A 22,883-nucleotide genomic window follows, 5' to 3' on the forward strand; every position below is an offset into this window, starting at 1 on the left:
ACTTCCCTGTATGCAAAACGCCGAAAACAGCATTTTTGCATACGGCCGTTTTTTAAATTTGCCGCCTTTTGCAGCACAGTAACCCGGACGTGACGTCATGGACGCCGCCTCCGGGTTACGTCATCGGAGACCCGATCGATGCCATTTCCGGCATTCATCGGGACTCCATCCAGCCGGCGGACGGTGGGACGGGAGCCCCGAGCAAAGCCACGTACGTCCCCTCCCACCCCCCCGGATACCGATCGAGCGGCTCCCGGTCGGTACCGACGGAAAGCCGACCGTCGGCTTCAAACCACGGTACCGGGATGGTGCCTCTAGCTAGAGGCATCATCCCGGTATAACACCGCAAAGTTTACTGACGTAGATCTACGTTAGTATGCGGTAAGTGGTTAACTATATATAAAATATTGATTGAAATTAACTATAAATGTATTGCAAGATGGTATATCACCCCCGATAAAGCTCATAATTATCAAAAAGAGAAATCAAAAACTGTTGGAGAAGATGTAGAGAAATAGGTACAATGGCCCATTTATGGTGGAATTGCAAAAATTAAAAAGTTCTGGAAGGAAATTCTAGTACAAATTAAAAAAATCACGGAAATAGAGATTCCAGAAGAACCCTGGTACTGTTTATTCCATGGCACAAAAAAGTCTGTAAGACAATACAGAGCCACACTGGTACCCCATTTGATGAATGCCGCAAAAGGATTAATCCGTTATTTTGGCAGAAAGAAGAAGGAGAGAATAAGAACACTAGAATACCTAAAGGAATGGGAGGAAGATGATAAAGAGGAGGAGGGTGGAACTTGGGAAGATTGGAAGGAGTTTAAGAAAACAAGAGAATATACTAAATGGAGTGAAGAAAAAGAGAAAATCAACTAGTGTGTAGATTGGGGGGAGGGGGGGGGGGATGGGAGCAATAGGGATTTAGGTAGAAAAAAAAAGACATGCCATATCTGCACAGGCAAAGATTTCTCTTTGGAGTCTGTCTAATCCGGTGATACTGTACAGTCTTCTGGGAAAGTATATTAAAAAAGGTACTATCTCATTTTTATATAGCTCCTTTTTGAATCAAGTATCCAATGTAATGTCTTTAACATGTAGGAAGGGATGGGAGGAGGATATTGGTCCCATGTCTAATGAGGAATGGTCCAATATTTTGGAAAATGTAAATAAAGAAAAAAACAACTGCGCTAGTGCAAAAATTATGTGAAAGCAGCAACTTCACCAACTTGACCAACACCCCACCAAAACAATAACAGAATAAGTCGCGCTATAAGCAATATAAACTAAAAACTAGTTTATATCACTTATGGCTCCGTTCACATGTAGGCGTTTTGGGGCGTTTTTGGGGCGTTTTTCTGCTCTAGGATCAGCTCTCAAAACGCCCAACAAGACAAATCCTATTCATTTCAATGGCCCCTGTTCACATCTGAGCGTTTTGAAGCTGTATACAAAACGCCCAACGCTCAAAAAAGTACATGAGCTTCTTTTTGGGCAGATTACAGGCGTTTTCCATTGATCTCTATTGAATCTAAAAACGCCTGCACAAAAATCGCGGTAAAAATCGCGGTAAAATCGCGGTAAAAAACGCCGCAAAAATCGCGGTAAAATCGCGGTAAAAAACGCGCGAAAAACGCTACGCTCAGGTGTGAATTATTCTGTTATTATTTTGGAAAATGTGACTAGGGTCTCCCTCTCATCCACATAGAAGCTTACACAGTTATTTCTTGTGCATCGTACATACCACACCCCTACTGGTTTATATAAATGGCAAAGGAGGGATTCTCCGTTATGCCCTCGATGAAAGATTCATAATGGTACGCTTATTCATATGTTATGGAAATGCCCCAAACGTACTCGATACTGGAAAACAATAATATTAACTATTAATAATACATGGAATATTACTTTCTCTTATGAACCAAAAATAGGACTGTTAGGATGCTTGAATGGGAAGGAATATTCTACATATATACAGACGGCAATTCTTGGAGTGCTTTTTTTAGCCAGAAAGCTTGTTGCGAGGAAGTGGCTTTCTCCTTCTCCTCCCAGTCTTTCCGAGTGGGTTGAGGAGGTGAATACAACACTACTTCGTGAATATTTCACATACAAACATAGAGGCAGTTCTAGAAAATTTGACAACCATTTTATATATATATATATATATATATATATATATATTTTTTTTTTTTAAGCAGAGACCCTAGAGTAGGGATGAGCTTCGAGGTCAATTTGAACATAAGTTCGACTCGAAACATCGGGTGTTGGTTTGTTCGTAGAACAATGAACAAACGAGGCAGTTCGCGGGAAATTCGCCCGCCATAATGCAATGCTTATGATTGGCCAAAGCATGCACCTTGACCTGTATGATTTGGCCAACCACAGCACAATGTCCGTGATTGGCCAAAGGCAGGGTGCCTTTAGCCAATCATGGCTTAGGGGCTAAGTCCACGCCCCACACTATATAAAGACAGCTTAACCACTTAAGGACCTAGCCCATTTCTGACACATGTTTACAAGTTAAAATCAGTATTTTTTGCTAGAAAATTACTTAGAGCCCCCAAACATTATATATATTTTTTAGCAAAGACTCTGGAAAATAAAATGGTGGTCATTGCAATATTTTTTGTCACGCGGTATTTGCGCAGCGGTCTTATAAACGCCATTTTTTTGGAAAAATTTATATTTGACTGCATTTAAAAAAACTACAGTAAAATTAGCCCATTTTTTTTTGTATATTGTGAAAGATGATGTCATGCTGAGTAAATAGATACCTAACATGTTACGGTTTAAAATTGCGCACACCCGCGGGATAACGACAAACTACAGTCAATAAAAATCTCCATATGCATCGCTTTAAAAACATTTAATGGTTACCAGTTCAGAGTTACAGAGTAGCTCTTTTTTTATTTATTTTTTTTTTTATTGCTCTCGCTCTGGCGATCGCGGTGATACCTCACATGTGTGGTTTGAACAGCGACTTCCATATACGTTTTCTTTCGTTCGCGAGCTCACGGCGACGGAGGCAGTTAACATTTTTTTCCTATTTATTTTATTTCTTTTTTTAATTTTTGCACAGGTTTTTAAAAAAACAAAAATCTGAAAGCCGACCGCCGGCTCTAAAAAATGGTACTGGAATGATGCCTCTACCTGCAGGCATCACCCCGGTAAAGCCACTTATTGCAGCCGACATAGGGCTACGTCAATTTGCTGTAAGTGGTTAAACGTCAGCCGTGTGTTAAAAGTGGAGATTAGGCAGGGTAGTTAGTGGAGATTGCGTTTTATATATTAATAGATCAGCCAGTGTAGTATATATATATATATATATATATATATATGTATATATATATATATATATATATATATACAGTATATATATATATATTTATCAGCTATTTCAGGAGATAGTGGAGCATATATATTTATTAAATCTTTTTATGTGAGAACACTGAAGAAATTACACTTTGCTACAATGTAAAGTAGTGAGTGTACAGCTTGTATAACAGTGTAAATTTGCTGTCCCCTCAAAATAACTCAATACAAAGCTATTAGTGTGTAAACTGCTGGCAAGAAAAGTGAGTACACCCCTAAGTGAAAATGTCCAAATTGGCCCCTTTAAGGCCGTTTCTCTCCCCGGTGTCATGTGACTCATTAGTGTTACAAGGTCTCAGGTGTGAATGGGGAGGAGTTGTGTTGAATTTGGTGTTATCGCTCTCATTCTCGCATACTGGTCACTGGAAGTTCAACATGGCACTTCATGGCAAAAAACTCTCTGAGGATCTGAAAAAAAGAATTGTTGCTCTACATTAAGATGGCCTAGGCTATAAGAAGATTGCCAAGACCCTAAAACTGAGCTGCAGCACGGTGGCCAAGACCATACAGTAGTTTAACAGGACAACTTCCACTCAGAACAGGCCTTGCCATGGTCAACCAAAGAAGTTGAGTGCATGTGCTCAGCTTCATATCTAGAGATTGTTTTTGGGAAATAGATGAATGAGTGCTGCCAGCATTGCTGCAGAGGTTTAAAGGGTGGGGGGCCAGCCTGTCAGTGCTCAGACCATACGCCACACACTGCATCAAATTGGTCTGCATGCATAGGCGTGCGCAGCCTATTGCATTGGGGTGTGCACCCCAAAGCTCAAACACACATGCGTGTATATATATATATATAGAGCAGTGATGGCGAACCTTGGCATGAGACGGTCAGAGACTGCAGACATGATACAGGAGATGGTCAGAGACTGCAGACATGATACAAGAGATGGTCAGAGACTGCAGACATGATACAGTAGATGGTCAGAGACTGCAGACATGATACAATAGATGGTCAGAGACTGCAGACGTGATACAGGAGATGGTCAGAGACTGCAGACATGATACAGGAGATGGTCAGAGACTGCAGACATGATACAGGAGATGGTCAGAGACTACGGATGTGATACAGAAGATGCTCAGAGACTGAGGACATGATAGAAGATAGAAGAGCACTAAGGGGGCCGGAGAGCACAGGGGAAGCAGAGAGCACTGGAGGAGGTGAAGGGCACGGTGGGCGGGGGGACAGGAGAGAATTAAGAGGGGGTTTGCAAAGCATTGTAGGGGGGTTGGAAGGTGCAGGGGGTGGAGAGCACTGGGGGGGGCGAGCAGGGAAAACCAGGGGGGTGGAGAGCACTGGGGGGGACAGGGAGCACTTGGGGGGCGGGCAGGGAAAACCAGGGGGGTGGAGAGCACTGGGGGGGGGACAGGGAGCATAGGGGGGAGGGAGATAAAAAGCACTGTGGGGAGCTGAAGAGCATGGGGGGGGCTAAAGAACAGGGGGTCTAGTCAGTGGCGTCGGCAGGGGGGGGCTGACCGGGGCTATAGCCCCGAGTGTGCTCCCCAAAAGCCCCGGGTCTCCTGTTGCTCATTAAAAATGATTAGCCCCAAGTCCCAAGGCCTGGGTTTGGCCGGGAACTCGGGGCTACATATCAGCATTGTAACATTAAGCACAGCCAGTGATATGTGGGCGATTCGGAGGGGGGCAGCTGCAAGGACAGTGATTGCAGCTGTCAAGTTTTAGCATTGATGTCGGGTGTGGGCGGGGCCATATGCGGGGCTCCGCCCCCTTGTTCCGTGGAGAAACAGAAGCTGGTTGGGGAGGAAGGTGGCAGGGGGCGGGACCAATAGTAACTGCTGAATGGGCACACAGAGCTTCCCATCCTCCCCCAGCATTCAGAGCTAGGAGGATTTTCTTTTCATCCTCCGCGCCTGAAATTGGCTCCACCCACCTCCCTGCCTTTAGGGAAACTGACTGAAGCTGGACAGGGCAGGAAGGATTCAGCCATGGGATGGATGGATGGATGGTGTCAGCGCCGGTTCCTGGACTTGGTAAGTGTTACTGGCTCTGCCCCCCTCTCTCACTACTACCCCCCCTCACTCTCACTACTTCCCCTTCTCCCACTCTCTCCTTCTATCACTCTCTCTCCAATCCCTCCCTCCCTCTCTCTCTCTCCTATCCCTCCCTCTCTCACTCCTTCTATCCCTCTCTCTCTCTCTCTCCTTCTATCCCTCCCCCCTCTCTCTCTCCTTCTATCCCTCTCTCTCTCCTTCTATCCCTCCCCTCCCTCTCTCTCCTTCTATCCCTCCCTCTCTCTCCTTCTATCCCTCCCTCTCTTTCTCTCTCCTTCTATCCCTCTCTCTCCTATCCTTCTCTCTCCTTCTATCCCCCCCTCTCTCTCTCTCTCTCCTCCTATCCCTCCCTCTCTCTCTCTCTCCTTCTATCCCTCCCTCTCCCTCTCTCCTTCTATCCCCCCCTCTCTCTCTCTCTCTCTCCTTCTATCCCTCCCTCTCTCTCTCTCTCCTTCTATCCCTCCCTCTCTCTCTCTCTCTCTCTCTCTCTCCTTCTATCCCTCTCTCTCTCTCTCTCTCCTTCTATCCCTCCCTCTCTCTCTCTCCTTCTATCCCTCCCTCTCTCTCTCTCCTTCTATCCCCCCTCTCTCTCTCTCTCCTTCTATCCCTCCCTCTCTTTCTCTCTCCTTCTATCCCTCCCTCTCTCTCTCTCTCTCTCTCTCTCTCTCTCTCTCTCTCTCTCTCTCTCTCTCCTTCTATCCCTCCCTCGCTCTCCTTCTATCCCTCCTCTCTTTCTCTCTCCTTCTATCCCTCCCTCTCTCTCTCTCCTTCTATCCCTCCCCCTCTCTCTCTCTCCTTCTATCCCTCCCCCTCTCTCTCTCTCCTTCTATCCCTCCCCCCTCTCTCTCCTTCTATCCCTCCCTCTCTTTCTCTCTCCTTCTATCCCTCCCCCCTCTCTCTCTCTCTCTCTCTCTCTCTCTCCTTCTATCCCTCCCTCTCTCTCCATCTATCCGTCCCTCTCTTTCTCTCTCCTTCTATCCCTCCCCCTCTCTCTCTCCTTCTATCCCTCCCTCTCTCTCTCTCCTTCTATGCCTCCCCCTCTCTCTCTCTCCTTCTATCCCTCCCCCCTCTCTCTCCTTCTATCCCCCCCTCTCTCTCTCTCTCTCTCTCTCTCTCTCTCCTTCTATCCCTCCCTCTCTCTCTCTCTCCTTCTATCCCTCTCTCTCCTTCTATCCCTCTCTCTCTCTCTCCTTCTATCCCTCCCCCTCTCTCTCTCCTTCTATCCCTCCCCCTCTCTCTCTCTCTCTCCTTCTATCCCTCCCCCCTATCTCTCCTTCTATCCCTCCCTCCCACTCTCTCCTTCTATCCCTCTCTCTCCTTCTATCCCTCCCTCTCTCACTCCTTCTATCCCTCTATCCCTCCCTCTCTCTCCTTCTATCCCTCTCTTCTTCTCTCTCCCTCTCGCTCCTTCTATCCCTCTCTTCTTCTCTCTCTCTCTCTTTCTCTCCCCCTCTCTCTCTTTCTCTCCCTCTCTCTCTCTTTCTATCCCTCTCTCTCTCTCTCTCTCTCTCCTTCTATCCCTCCCTCTCCTTCTATCCCTCTCTCTCCCTCTCTATCCCTGTATCTCTCTATCCCTCTTTATCCTACTCTCTCCTTCTATCCCTCCCTCTCCCTCTATCCCTCTCTCTCCTTCTATCCCTCTCTCCCTCCCTCCCTCTCCTATCCCTGTATCTCTATCTATGCCTCTATCTCCTTCTATCCCTCTCTCTCCCCCTCTATCCCTCTCTCTCCCTCTATCTATCCTTCTCTCTCTCTCTCTCTCTCTCCTTCTCTCTCTCTCTCTCTCTCTCTCTCTCCTTCTATCCCTCTCTCTCTCCTTCTATCCCTCTCTCTCTCTTCTTCTATCCCTCTCTCTCTCTCCTTCTATACCTCTCTCTCTCTCCCCCCCTTCTATCCCTCTCTCTCCTTCTATCCCTTTCTCTCTCTCCCTCTCTCTCCTATCCCTCTCTATCCCCCTATCCCTCTCTCTCCTTCTATCCCTCTCTCTCCTTCTATCCCTCTCTCTCCTTCTATCCCTCCCTCTCCCTGTATCTCCTTCTATCCCTCTTTCTCCTTCTCTCTCCTTCTTGCCCTCTCTCTCCCTCTCCCCTCTCTTTCTCTCTCCCTCTCGCTCCTTCTATCCCTCTCTCTCTCTCTTTATCCCTCTCTCTTTATCCCTCTCTCCCTCCCTGACTATTCTGATTCTATTCTTCCAGAAGCACATTTGTGAGGTCAGGGCTTCTCATCCAACATCTGTGCCTCTTATAGCTGCGAAGGGTGAGTCATTTTATGGTGGGGCATTGGGCAGGGGTGAGGGGGCGGGTATTGGGTGGAGCTTGGGCGGGACTTGTGGGAGGGGTTATCAAATTTACCTTCGGGCTGCAGCCCCTGGTCTTTTTACCACCTAGCAACGCCCATGGGTCTAGTGCACTGGGGGGGGGGTTAAGAGCACTGAGGGGGGATAAGAACACTGGAGGGGGGGTTAAAAGAGCACTGGGGGGCCAGCAAAGGAAGTTGTATAGGAGGGGGATGGGGCAGCTGCATATAGAGGAATTGATCTTTCCCTATTCTTCCAGCAGCTGCAGGAAGGATAGGGAACGATGAATTCCTCTATATGCAGCTTCCCCGTCCTCCTCCTATCCAACACAGAGCACACACACTTGGGCAATGGGCACTCACCTTCTTCCCACCGAGGCTCCGCCCCTTCTTCCCGTCGAGGCTCCGCCCCCTCCTTCCTGTCAAGGCTCCGCCCCTTTCTTCCCGTCGCGGCCCCGCCCCCTTCATCCCGCCGCGTCTCCGCCCCCCGCTTGCAGCATGGATTGAAGGAGCTGCCACTGCAGCTGCCTTCACACTGCCATACAGGATCTCTCAGAGGACGCTGGCTGATACCCCTAAGATGGAGATCTCGGGAGGCAGCCGGCCCTACACTAACAGACACAGGGTGATTAGGGTGTGCCCAGGCACACCTGGCACACCCTGTGCGCACGCCTATGTCTGCATGGCTGTCGTCCCAGAAGGAAGCTTCTTCTAAGGATGATTAACAAGAAAGCCCGCAAACAGTTTGCTGAAGACAAGCAGACTAAGGACATGGATTACTGGAACCATGTCCTGTGGTCTGATGAGACCAAGATAAACTTATTTGGTTCAGATGGTGTCAAGCGTGTGTGGCAGCAACCAGGTGAGGAGTACAAAGACAAGTGTGTCTTGCCTACAGTCAAGCATAGTGGTGGGAGTGTCATGGTCTGGGGCGGCATGGGTGCTGCCGGCACTGGGGAACCATGAATGCCAACATGTACTGTGACATACTGAAACAGAGCATGATCCCCTCCCTTCAGAGACTGGGCTGCAGGGCAGTATTCCAACATGATAACGACCCCAAACACACCTCCAAGACGACCACTGCCTTGCTAAAGAAGTTTAGGGTAAAGGTGATGGACTGGCTAAGCATGTCTCCAGACCTAAACCCTATTGAGCATCTTTGGGGCATCCTCAAATGGCAAATGGAGGAGCTCTAGGTCTCTAACATCCATCAGCTCCATGATGTCATAATGGAGGAGTGGAAGAGGACCCCAGTGGCAACCTGTGAAGCTCTGGTGAACTCCATGCCCAAGAAGGATAAGGCAGTGCTTGAAAATAATGGTGGCCACACAAAATATTGACATGTTGGGCCCAATTTGGACATTTTGACTTAGGGGTGTACTCACTTTTTTTTGCCAGCGGTTTAGACATTATTGACTGTGTGTTGAATGAATGAAGGGGACAGCAAATCTACACTGTTATACAAGCTGTACACTCACTACTTTACATTGTAGCAAAGTGTCATTTCTTCAGTGTTGTCACATGAAAATATATATTAAAAGATTTTTTTTTTTTCTAGCAGCATCAGGTTCTATTGCTGCAATATTAATACTCCCCCCTGTTTGTCACAGGTGGTAGTGCGTCCTTCTGCGTCAGCAGTGATTTTTTTTTTTTTGTGCAGCAGCACCAATAATATTAAGGGCAAAATTGCTGCTCCACTTGTGCATCTCAAGCACTATTCCTTCAGCTCCACAAGTGGGTGTTTTTTTGGGTGGTGAACCAGCACCAATAATATTAGGGGCATAATTGCTGTACCCCCTTGTGCAGCTCAGGCGCTCTTCCTTCTGCTCCAGATGTGAGTGTTTTTTGGTTGGTGGTGAACCAGCACCAATAATACTAGGGGCATAATTGCTGTACCCCCTTGTGCATCTCAGGCACTCTTCCTTCTGCTCCAGACATGGGTGTGTTTTCGTTAGTGGTGAACCAGCACCAAATATATTAGGGGCATAAATGCTGTACCCCCTTGTGCATCTTAGGCGCTCTTCCTTCTGCTTCAGACGTCGGTGTGTTTTCGTTGGTGGTGAACCAGCACCAAATATATTAGGGGCATAAATGCTGTACCCCCTTATGCATCTCAGGCGCTCTTCCTTCTGCTCCAGAAGTGGGTGTGTTTTCGTTGGTGGTGAACCAGCACCAAATATATTAGGGGCATAAATGCTGTACCCCCTTGTGCATCTCAGGCGCTCTTCCTTCTGCTCCAGACGTGGGTGTTTTTTTTGGTGGTAAACCAGCACCAATAATATTAGGGGCATCATTTCTGTACCCCCTTGTGCATCTCAGGCGCTCTTCCTTCTGCTCCAGACGTGGGTGTATTTTTTGGTGGTGAACAGGCACCAATAATATTAGAGGCATACTTGCTGTACCCCCTTGTGCATCTCAAACACTCTTCCTTCTGCTCCAGACATGGGTGTTTTTGTTTTTGGCACACCAGCACCAATAATATTAAGGGTATAATTGCTGTACCCCCTTGTGCATCTCAGGCTATCTTCCTTCTGCTCCAGACATGGGTGTTTTTTTTTTGGTGGTGAACCAGCACCAATAATATTAGGGGCATAATTGTACCCCCTTGTGCATCTGAGACGCTCTTCCTTCTGCTCCAGACCTGGTCGTTTTTGTTGTTGGTGCACCAGCACTAATAATATTAAGGGCATAATTGCTGTACCCCCTTGTGCATCTCAGGCGCTCTTCCTTCTGCTCTAGACGTGCATGTTTTTGTTGTTGGCGCACCAGCACAAATAATATCAGGGGCATAATTGCTGTAGCCCCTTGTGCATCTCAGATGCTCTTCCATCTGCTCCAGACGTGGGTGTTTTTTGGTTGGCGGTGAACCAGCACCAATAATATTAGGGGCATACTTGCTGTAACCCCTTGTGCATCTCATGTGCCCTTTCTTCTGCTCCAGACATGGGTGTTTTTTTTTTGGTGGTAAACCAGGCACCAATAATATTAGGGGCATGATTGCTGTACCCCTTTGTCCATCTCAGACGCTCTTCCTTCTGCTCCAGTCATGACCACAAAAAGAGGGCAAGCAGCCTCTGTGTTCACAGTGAAAAGTGGTGGCCACAGGCATGGTGCATCCTCTGCAGACGGGGCGCGCTTGTCCTTTTTTTCTGGTGCTGGCTGTGTTTTCGAGCCCCAACATGCAGAAGAGTTGGTGGAGTGGATAACTAAGTTGTCCTCATCCTCCTCATCCTCTGTCACACAGGCTCATACTAGGTTGCCTTCCACTGCAGCTCCCAAAGGGTCACGTTCCACAGGCTCCTTGTCTATAGCTACTTCTTCCGTAGCCTCACCATCATGCATGGAGGAGAGGTGGTTGATGCCATGGCAGCTCGAGCCAGGAATGGTTGTATGTGACAATGGCACCAACCTTCTCTCCGCCCTCCGACAGGGACACTTGAGACATGTTCCATGCTTGGCACATGTCCTGAATCTGGTGGTGCAACGTTTCTTGAACAGGTACCCAGGCTTACAAGATCTTCTGAGGCAGGCCAGAAAAGTCTGTGGCCATTTCCGGCACTCATTCAATGCCAGTGCTCGGCTATTTGACATTCAACGGGAATTCAACCTGCTCACCAACCACCTCATGTGACATGCCCACCAGGTGGAACTCAACATTGGCAATGCTGCAGTGGCTGCACACGCAGCAGAGGACCATAAATGAGTACCTGTGTGAGTATGGCACAAGGACAGGCTCAGGGGAGCTTGGCTTCTTTTTGCCATGCCAGTGACTGCTGATAAAGAATGCGTGCACCGTCCTCTCACCATTTGAGGAAGCCACAAGAATGGTGAGCCAGGATGATGCATGCATCAGTTACACTATCCCTCTAGTCTTCCTGCTGGATCACACGCTTCGTGGAATCATGGACAGGGCACTTGAGGCAAAACAGCCGGAGGAAAAGGAGGACTTCCTTTCCTCACAAGGCCCCCTTTATGCAGATGTCATTCCTGCGGGGCGACAAAACACACAGGAGCAAGAGGAGGAAGAGGAGAAGGAGGAGGATGTAGAGGATAACATACAGCAGTCTTCAACTGTAGCGTCATAAAACTTATTAGGGGAAAAAAATTGGCCTTCAAGAAGTATAAATCAGAGGGCACAGTATCGGCTTTCGAGCAATACAAGGAGGCAAATAAGAAAAGTAAACAAGAAATCAAGATGGCTAAAATCAACTTTGAGAGACAAATAGCGGAGGATAGTAAAAAAAACCCAAAGAAATTCTTTAAATATATCAACAGCAAAAAAACTAAGGCAGAGCATATTGCACACATAATTAACAATGATGGGAGGATGGTTACAGAGGACACTGAAAAAGCAACCGTGCTAAATGCTTTTTTCTCGTCAGTCTTTACACAGGAAAAGGAGGGGTACACTGACCATGACTGTATGGTTAGTAGTAATAAACAGGACTTGCCACCATGGCTAACAGAGGGGGAAATCAGGGAAAGGCTGGATAAACTTAACACAAACAAATCGCCAGGACCGGATGGCATACATCCGAGAGTACTCAAGGAACTCAGTAAAGTTATATGCAGACCACTGTTCCTGATCTTTGCTGACAGTATTAGGACAGGAGATGTACCAGGGGATTGGAAGAAAGCTAACGTGATTCCAATATTCAAAAAGGGCCAGAGGCATATCCCGGGAAATTATAGGCCTGTCAGTTTGACATCAGTAGTATGTAAACTTCTGGAGGGGATGATAAGGGACTATATTGTAGAGTTTGCTAAGGACAACAACATCATCAGCAGTAATCAGCACGGGTTTACAAATGGGCGTTCTTGTCAAACCAATCTCCTTACATTCTACGAGGAGGTGAGCTGTGAGCTAGATAGGGGGAGACCAGTGGATGTGGTGTACTTGGATTTCGCTAAGGCGTTTGATACAGTTCCCCACAAGCGCTTAATGTATAAAATAAGGTCTGCAGGTATCGATAGCAGGGTTTGCTCTTGGATACGGAACTGGCTAAAAAGGCGGGTCCAAAGGGTAGTAATAAACAGCGCATACTCAGACTGGTCTGAGGTGGTAAGCGGGGTCCCCCAAGGCTCAGTCCTGGGACCAACCTTGTTCAATTTATTCATAAACAACATTGAGGTCGGGATCAGTAGTTCGATATCAGTTTTTGCAGATGACACAAAATTGGGCAGGGCAATAACTTCACAACATGAAGCAGATATCCTGCAGAATGACCTGGACAAAATAACAGAGTGGGCAACGACATGGCAAATGAGGTTTAACGTGGAGAAGTGTAAGGTTTTGCACTTGGGGACTAAAAACATAAAATCACAATACACGTTAGGAGGGGAGCCCTTGGGGGAATCAAAAATGGAGAAGGATCTGGGAGTATTGGTTGATGATAGATTAGGAAACAGCATGCAATGTCAAGCGGCAGCTTCCAAAGCCAACAGAATATTAGCATGCATAAAGAAAGGGATGCATTCCAGAGATAAGACTATAATCCTTCCACTTTATAAAACTCTGGTCCGACCGCATCTGGAGTATTCCGTCCAGTTCTGGTCGCCAGTCCTCAGGAGGGATGTGTTGGAGCTAGAGAGAGTCCAGAGAAGGGCAACTAAACTAATTAGGGGATTGGAGGACCTTGACTATGAAGAGCGTCTACAATCGCTCGATTTATTCTCCCTGGAGAAGAGACGTCTGAGGGGGGACATGATAGCAATTTATAAATATCTTAATGGGGATCCCAGCTTAGAAAAAAAGCTGTTCATTCGAAGGGATTGCATGAGGACTCGAGGGCATACAATGCGATTAGAGGAGAAGCGTTTTAACCTCAGGCAACGCGGGGGGTTCTTTACTGTTAGGGCAACAAGATTGTGGAATTCTCTACCACAAGAGGTGGTTTCTGCGGGTAGTATGGTGGGTTTCAAAAGACTCTTAGACTTACATCTCAAGGATCAGAACATTCAGGGGTATGGGAGATGATTACAGCCACACATGCCTACACAGGTTGAACTGGATGGACTATTGTCTTTATTCAACCTCACCTACTATGTAACTATGTAACTATGTAAAGGATGGTTGTCATTCCCCAGAAATCCCAGGAGTTGTACATGGCTGGGGAGAGGTTGATCCTGACAATGTCATCCTTAGTGATCCTTAGTGAATATCATGCCTCTTCAAACTTACGCTGCATGGGCTCCCAGATTCTGCAAAGCCTGTGAAAGAACCAGAGGATTTGTGGTATCAAGGAGAGGGATTATTACTGGTTGGCAACCCTTCTTGATCCACGTTACAAGGGTAAAGTTGCAGAGCTCGTCCTGCCTTCACAGGGGGAGCAGAGGATGAAACATCTTGGGGATGCCTTGAAGAAAAAATTGTGTAACACCTTTCCAGACATTGGGAGGTTAACGCTCTCTGCATGTGTTTCTGAGGCATCGTTCAGCAAAAGAAGGAGAGGTGGAGAAAGCGGCCGACTGACCGATGCCTTAAACCAATTCTTTAGTCCTCAGTGCCCAGGCCTTTTAGGTTTCAGTTACCTCCGGCAGCATCTCCATCATATGGTGCAGGATTATCTAGGGGCAAGAGCAGACTTGGAAACCTTTCCAACTAAGCATCCACTGGGTTACTGGGTCACGAGAATGGACCACTGGCCAGAACTTGTTCAATATGCAATGGAGCTACGGACAAAAGAGTGCGTCTGTCCACAGACTCCATTGACCAGCTGACTTTTATTAAAATGAATCAGTCCTGGATCAACAGCAGCTATCAAGCCCCTGATGCCATCCCTTAAAGGCTGCATATGCTGCCTGTCCTATTCCTCAATCTTTATAATGCTAGCTTCTGACAATGTTTTTGGTTTAGGGCACCACCAACACCCAAGGCCTAATTTTTCTGCACTTGTATGACAAGTACATGCGATTTCATATTTGGTATTGAATTTTTAAAAGCAGGGCCCGTTCCTGCGCCAAGCAAGAGTAACTGCAAGGGGTTTCGGTGTTCAGGCACCACCAACAACCAAGGCCCAATTTTTCTGCACCTGTATGACAAGTACATGCGATTTCACATTTGTATGGCATTTTTAACAGCAGTTCCTGCACCCAGAAAGAGTACCTGTTAGGAGTTGCGATGTTCAAGCACCACCAACAACCAAGGCCCAATTTTTCTGCACCTGTATGATAAGTGCATGCGATTTCAAATTAGTATCGAACTTTTACCAGCAGGGCTCGTTCCTGAGCCCTGTGTTTTTTTTTTTATAATTTTGGTGTACCAGATCCAAATCCATACCAGACCAAAGGGACTGGGGGGGGGGGGGGGGCTACACTATTTTTTTATTTTTTTTATCTGTATTGCGGGGAGCCGACAATACATTACAGCTGCGAGCAAGTTTAAATTAAATTGTTTCCTTTAGAAATGTCAGTATTGCTGTAGCAAGATCTATACATTGTACAAATGCGTCACTTGCAGGCACATTAATTTTTCATTTTTATTTTTTCGCTTTAAGCATCATTAAAATAACTTCTCCTTTAAAAATTATATTTTTACACCAAACCAAATCGCCTTCCTTGAAGGACCCTCATACTGCCAAACTTGTATACCACCCATCTGAAATTTCTAATGCTTTTTCCAAGTATTATGCTGACCTTTATAATTTGCAAAGTGATGATAGTTCCCCGCAGACGACTGAGGATTCTATCCATAACTGTTTGGATTCACTTAATCTTCCATCGGTCTCCATTAGATGACATGCTAAATTACTTGAATGCACCTATCTCTGAACAGCAGATCTCTCTTGCGATTCAGTCATTACCTTCCAACAAATGTCCGGGAGCTGATGGCTTTTCAGACGAATATTATAAGGCCTTTCAATCTCTACTTACACCATACCTTTGTAAGGTTTTTAATGCCACCTCTCTTAGATCTTCCTTTCCCCCAGAGATGCTCCAGGCCATAATTGTTGCCCTGCCAAAGCCAGGTAAATCTCCAGATATGCCACATAATTTCCACCCAATATCTCTGTTAAACACAGATTTAAAGCTGTACGCAAAATTTTGGCCCAAAGACTAGCGAAAGTTACTCCTCATTTGGAGCGCACAGACCAGGTTGGCTTTGTGCAGGGTAGACAGGCGCCTGATGGCACTCGGAGAATGTTTGACCTCTTGAGAGTAGCGGAGGCTCGTGGGGTACCCTTGGTGTTCCTGACACTTGACGCTGAAAAAGCATTCGATAGGGTTCACTGGGGGTACCTCAGAGCTACACTTCAAAAATTTGGGTTGCGGGGCCCTGTTTACTCTTCTATATCAGCTTTATAATGCTATGTCTGATAGCTTCGCTATTACTAATGGCACCTGCCAGGGATGTCCCCTGTCCCCACTGATCTTTTCACTGGTTATGGAACCCCTGGCGGAGGCCATCAGGAGCGACCCTCACATTGCCGGGATAAGAGTAGGTGCAGAGGAACAAAAAATAGGGTTATTCGCAGATTACGTCATTCTCACCCTGATGTCCCCAGTAGCCTTACTACGCAAGCTCACAAGGGTTTTGGAGACTTTCGGAGCACTTTCGTATTATAAACTAAATGTTACCAAATCCCAATGCATGCCCTTATTAATACCCCACAACATGTTGACTCAATTGAAGAGGGCGCATCCCTTCCAGTGGACAATGACTTCCCTCCCGTACCTAGGAATAGCCCTAGTTTAACAACATCTTCCACGTACGTAGTTAACTTCTCTACTTTAAAAATACCATCAAAAATGACTTGTCACGAATCGCCCTATTTGAGCTTTCGTGGTTAGGCAAAATCGCTGCTTTAAAAATGTCAGTTCTCCCAAAAATACTGTATTATTTCAGAACCATCCCTATTGCCCTACCCAAATAATTTTTTCGTAGTGTGGATAAACTTTTTAGGAAATTTTTGTGGGATGGGAGGGTACCGAAGATCCCCTACTCCACTCCATGAAATCTAGAGCACTGGGGGCGCCGGACTACCAAATCTTAAAAAATACAGTTCGGCAGCTATATTAGACCAAATGAAGGCCTGGTTTGATCTGTACTCCGATAAGTTATGGGTACATTTACAAAGGGCGTTGGTGGCAGGTAGGGATCTCCCCTCCCTTCTCCTCGCAACACTGACTGACCAAAAAATTCACATTCCTGAGATCCCCTTGATACAGGCTACTGTGACAGCATGGGGGGTGCTTCGGAATGTTTCTGGGGCTCCTATTAGTACTAGAGACCTCACGTTGGCCTCTTATGAATACCTCCTACCCTCACTGAAAACCCCACAACACCTATTCCCACATTCATTCTCTTATGCACAAGTTTTATCCCAACCTCGTGCTTCTGACTTTTTTTTCTATGCCCAACTAAATCACTACCATCTTAAATTCCCCAATATGAAAGGTGCACTAAGGACTGACCTATGGGACTATCTTACCAGAGCATATCTGAAACCTAAAGGACTGTCCTGGTTCTAACGTACACTAAGCTCCCCCATTAGTCCGACTAAATCGGTAGCCATGCTTGACTGGGAGAGGGACTTGAATGCAGTATACTCAATGAAAGACTGGCAGGCGGCTATTAAATCCTACTATCAATTTACTCATTGCACTAACCACTGGGAGGTGGCACTTAAACTGCTTAACAGAAGTTATCTTACTCCTTCTAAACTAGTGAAAGAGTGCGAGGTCTGGACACAGTTTGCTCCCATTGGGGTGTCTAATCTTGTGGCACCGTCCCCCTGGGCCCTACTCTGTGGCATCCCGAGGGGACAAATCCGAATAACTTTCATAAGTTGTGATATTTGCAACTAGAAGTGCTTTGTTAGTATGTGATCATATTTTTTATCGATGTTATTGTATACCTTGATCTTTGTTAGGAATGATAACAAACTTTGTTTATTGTTGGTTTGAGAATATTTAATAAAAACTATTGAAAAGGAATATACCCCACTGGTATAGTGGTGTGTATACTGAAATGATATTTTTAAAAATATTTTTTGCATTGATACATGTCCCCCAGGTCAGTACCCAGACCCCTATACACTTTTTTTGGGAAATAACTTGCATTGAAGCCTTTAAAATGAGGACTTTTGATTTTTGATGTTCGAGTCCCATAGACTTTAATGGAGTTTGATTATCTGAACAAACTTTTCCCCCGTTCGCAATGTTCTGGTGCGAACCAAATGGGGGTTTTCGGCCCATCACTACCCTACAGAATAAAATGGCAGTCATTGCAATATTTTATGTCACACTGTATTTGCACAACGGTCTTTGATATGCAATTTTTGGGGGAAAAAAATATATTTTAATGAATTTAAAAAAAAAAAAAAAACATTAAAGTCAGCCTAATTTTTTGTACTTTACAATGTGAAAGATGATCTTATGCCGAGTAAAGAGATACCTAACATTTCACACTTTAAAACTGCACATGCTCGTGGAATGGCGACAAACTGTGGCAGAGGTCTTCAAACTATGGCCCTCCAGTTGTTCAGGAACTACAATTCCCATCATGCCTAGTCATGTCTGTGAATGTCAGAGTTCCGCAACAGCTGGAGGGCCGTAGTTTGACGATCCCTGAACTATGGTATTTAAAAATCTCCATAGGCAACATTTTAAAAAAAATTTCCAGGTTACCTGCTAAGGGTTACAGAGGAGGTCTTGCACTAGAATGTATGTCCTCGCTCTAACAATCGGGGCGATACCTCACATGTGTGGTTTGAACATAATTTACATATGCGGGCGCAGCTTAAATATGCATTCACTTCTGCACACGAGCTAGGAGGGATGGGGCGCTTTAAAAACTTTTTTTTATTATTTTCACTACATTACCAAAAGTATTGGGATGCCTACTTTTACTCACACATGAACTTTAATGGAATTCCAGTCTTAGTCCGTAGTGTTCAATATTGAGTAGCCCCCCCCCCCTTTGCAGCTATAACAGCTTCAACTCTTCTGGGAAGACTGTCCACAAGGTTTAGGAGCGTGTCTATGGGAATATTTGATCAATCTTCCAGAAGAGCATTTGTGAGGTCAGGCACTGATGTAGACAAGAAGGCCTGGCTCGCAGTCTCCACTCTAATTTCTCCCAAAGGTGTTCTATCGGGTTTAGGTCAGGACTCTGTACAGGCCAGTCAAGTTCCTTCACCCCCTCATCCATGTCACCCCCCCTGTTCAGTTTGCACCAGAATATCTCAAACAGTTCTAGCGAACATTTGAACTCTATTAAAGTATATGGGACATGAAAATGAAAAATCAAAAGTCCTCATTTTAAAGGCTCATAAGCAAGGTATTGCCATAAAAAGTGTGTGGGGACCTGGGTACTGCCCTGTGGGACATGCATCAATGCAAAACAATTATTTTAAAACCATTGTTTTACAGGAGCAGTGATTTTATTGATGCTCTACCTGAAACAATAAAAATGAAAAATTCCTTTAAATATCGTTCCCGGGGGGGGGGGTCCCCTTAATGTGCCTGCAAAGTGGTGCATTTGTATGATGTATAGATCTTGCTGCAGCAATACTGACATTTCTAAAGGAAAAAATGTCATTTAACCACATACCCACCGCCCGCCGCAGTTTTACACTAAGATAAGTATAGATATAAAGAAGTGTATCTATACTTGTCTCAGTTTCGGTGTCCCCCACATATTTTTGGTTCGTGGGCGGTGGCGGCTGGTGAAGTTTTAAGATGGGGGGGTGAAAGACCCCGCCCTTCCATTTGACCCCTCCCATTTCTCAGAAGCCCCACCCCTTATAGACTCCACCCATTTTGTCCCCTGTATTTTGCTTGCGTGAACCAATTCTCCCAATATATCACATATTAAGGGGTCCATCAGTGCTAGTATATCCCATAATAGGGAACAGGGGCCCTATTATGGGATATACTGTGAGAGACATCCTATTATGGGATACATGGACTGAGAGTGGCACAAACCCCACAGTACAAACCCCTCAAGCACAAACAACTCAAGCACAAACCCCACAGTACAGGCCCTCTAGCACAAACCCCACAGTACAAACCCCTCAAGCACAAACAACTCAAGCACAAACCCCTCAAGCACAAACAACTCAAGCACAAACCCCACAGTACAGGCCCCCTAGCACAAACCCCACAGTACAGGCCCTCTAGCACAAACCCCACAGTACAGGCCCCTAGCACAAACCCCACAGTACAGCCCCTCTACCATAAACCCCACAGTACAGGCCCCTAGCACAAACCCCACAGTACATGCCCCCTTCAATATAGTGACCAGTATAAATGCCCCCTTTCAATGTAGTGACCAGCATACATGTCCCCAATGCAGTGACCAGTATACATATCCCCAATGCAGAGCTATGCGTGCGTGCCTCCAGTGACCACCAGTATACATGTACCCCAATGCAGAGCTATGCGTGCGTGCGTGCCTCCAGTGACCACCAGTAATGTACCCCAATGCAGAGCTATGCGTGCGTGCGTGCCTCCAGTGACCACCAGTAATGTACCCCAATGCAGAGCTATGCGTGCGTGCGTGCCTCCAGTGACCACCAGTAATGTACCCCAATGCAGAGCTATGCGTGCGTGCGTGCCTCCAGTGACCACCAGTAATGTACCCCAATGCAGAGCTATGCGTGCGTGCGTGCCTCCAGTGACCACCAGTAATGTACCCCAATGCAGAGCTATGCGTGCGTGCGTGCGTGCGTGCCTCCAGTGACCACCAGTAATGTACCCCAATGCAGAGCTATGCGTGCGTGCCTCCAGTGACCACCAGTAATGTACCCCAATGCAGAGCTATGCGTGCGTGCGTGCCTCCAGTGACCACCAGTAATGTACCCCAATGCAGAGCTATGCGTGCGTGCCTCCAGTGACCACCAGTAATGTACCCCAATGCAGAGCTATGCGTGCGTGCCTCCAGTGACCACCAGTAATGTACCCCAATGCAGAGCTATGCGTGCGTGCCTCCAGTGACCACCAGTTATGTACCCCAATGCAGAGCTATGCGTGCGTGCCTCCAGTGACCACCAGTAATGTACCCCAATGCAGAGCTATGCGTGCGTGCGTGCCTCCAGTGACCACCAGTAATGTACCCCAATGCAGAGCTATGCGTGCGTGCCCGACTGAGAGTGCACTTACCTGTGAGTCACGGCGGCTTCTCCCTCTCCTCTTCTTCGTTCGGCGGCGGGAAGGTGAGCGGCTCTTCTCCCTCTCGGCCTCTTCTGCGGCGGGTGACCGGCGCCGGCTTCTTCTCAGGACTGGACTCCTCTTCGGCGGCGGGAAGCTGACCGGGCGGTGACGGTGAGTGACTGATGCACGCACCGGCACCGCCCCCAACGAGGTCAGCATGGATGTCCTTAATCATGATTGGACCAGGCTGGAGTCTGGACCAATCATGATCCAAGACATCACAAAAGGCACCATAGGCACCAATGAGGCGGGCGTCCCTTGTGGGCAACATTTTTTTTTTTTTTTTAATCTTTTTTTTTTTTTTTTTCTTTTTTTTGGGGGGGGGGCAGCGCCCCTGCGCCCCCTATGGGCCGGCTGCCACTGTTCGTGGGTTTATACCACCCCCTTGCTCTACCTTTATCCTAGGTATTAGCCACTATATCTCATACTCATACCTATTGTTACTTTATTTTAAGAAATTTTTGAGAGATACTATTTTTCCTACTAATTTAAGAGATTTCTTCTCCATCAAGACCATCATAAGGATATCCTATATCCCCACCTTGAATATAGTACGTATAACCAAAGAGAGAGGTTTATTAGATCCTCTCTTTGTGTCAATCTTTCTATAATCTCAATTATGGTTTTGAGCTTAATTTTACATACTTTTTCTTTTTCTCATCTTCTCCTCCCCAGACGCCCCCCAGGGACCACTTGGGATCCTTGTGGGAATTATTGGGGGATACCCACATTTTCTACGGAGTGATATTACACATACTTACCCTATACATTACAATTTGTTTATTGGTGGATCCTTCCTCTTTTTCTCCCCTGGCTTTGGCAACTATATTTTTTATGTCAGTTGCAGCAATTCCTCATTTGGATGCGTGACAACTGTTTAAAAGTGGCTTTATACATCCCCTTGAGCAGCATGAGTGGTGCATATATATTGTTTCATATTTTCTGTTTTATACAAAATAATTGAGACCTCCTACTTTGGTCTAGCTTACATATATATAGCAGATGCCATGTACACCTAAGGTATTGTTACAAATCATATATTGTATATACAGTATGTATCTATGTCCTATTGATATTTTTTCTTGTACTCATAGTCTGAGATGCATTCCTACTGACCTCTGAAAAAGGCCAAGTCTGAAACGCGTCAGGTCATCATTTGGAACTCTCACGCTTCTCATCTTTCCTCATGAGTGATGTAATACAATGTGATATAGCCACATGTATTCTATTTGCAATTGCTCTTGTTTTTATCTCTCTTTATTATGTTATTATGATTATATTGAATAAATTTATATTTGTTTATTACTTGAGTTCAATTTTGTGATGGGTTATTGGCTTTAAAGTCCCGCACCCAAGGGGAACCCCATTGTTGTTTATAAAAATGACATAAATCTTTCCCGTAGTTAGTAAACGCAATAACTTTTGCACAAACCAATCAAAACATGCTTATTGTGATTTTTTTTTACCAAAAATATGTAGCAGCAAACAAATTGGCCTAAAATGTTAAAATAATTTTGATTTTTACATTTTTTTTGAGAATTTCACATAAAAGAATGTGAAAAATATTGTTATTTTTTCAAAATTGCCGCTCTTTTTTTGTTTATAGTGCAAAAAAAAAAAATCGCACAGGCGATCAAATACCACCAAAAGAAAGCTCTGTTTGTGGGAAAAAAAGGATGTCAATTTCGTTTGGGTACAGCGTCGCACGACCACGCAATTTGGCGCAGCCTAATCCTCCGGGGGTTAAGTGGTTAAACTTGCTTGTGGCTGTAATGTATGGTTGGCTCCCGGCAATACAGATAAAAGTTGGGTTCCCCCAAAGTAGGGTCCCCCCCAAAATCCATACCAGACCCTTATCTGAGCATGCAGCCTTGCAGGGCAGGAAAGAGGAGGGGAAGAGTGAGCGACCCCCCCTTCTGAACCATACGAGGCCATATGCCCTTAACATGGTGGGTGGGTGCTTTGGGGCGGGGGGGGGGGCTCTGCAACATGGGGACAAGGGCCTCTTCCCAAGAACCCTGGGCTGTGGTTGTAGGGGTC

This window comes from Pelophylax lessonae (assembly GCF_965119305.1).
Source record: "Pelophylax lessonae genome assembly, chromosome: 7".
Lineage (NCBI taxonomy): Eukaryota > Metazoa > Chordata > Amphibia > Anura > Ranidae > Pelophylax > Pelophylax lessonae.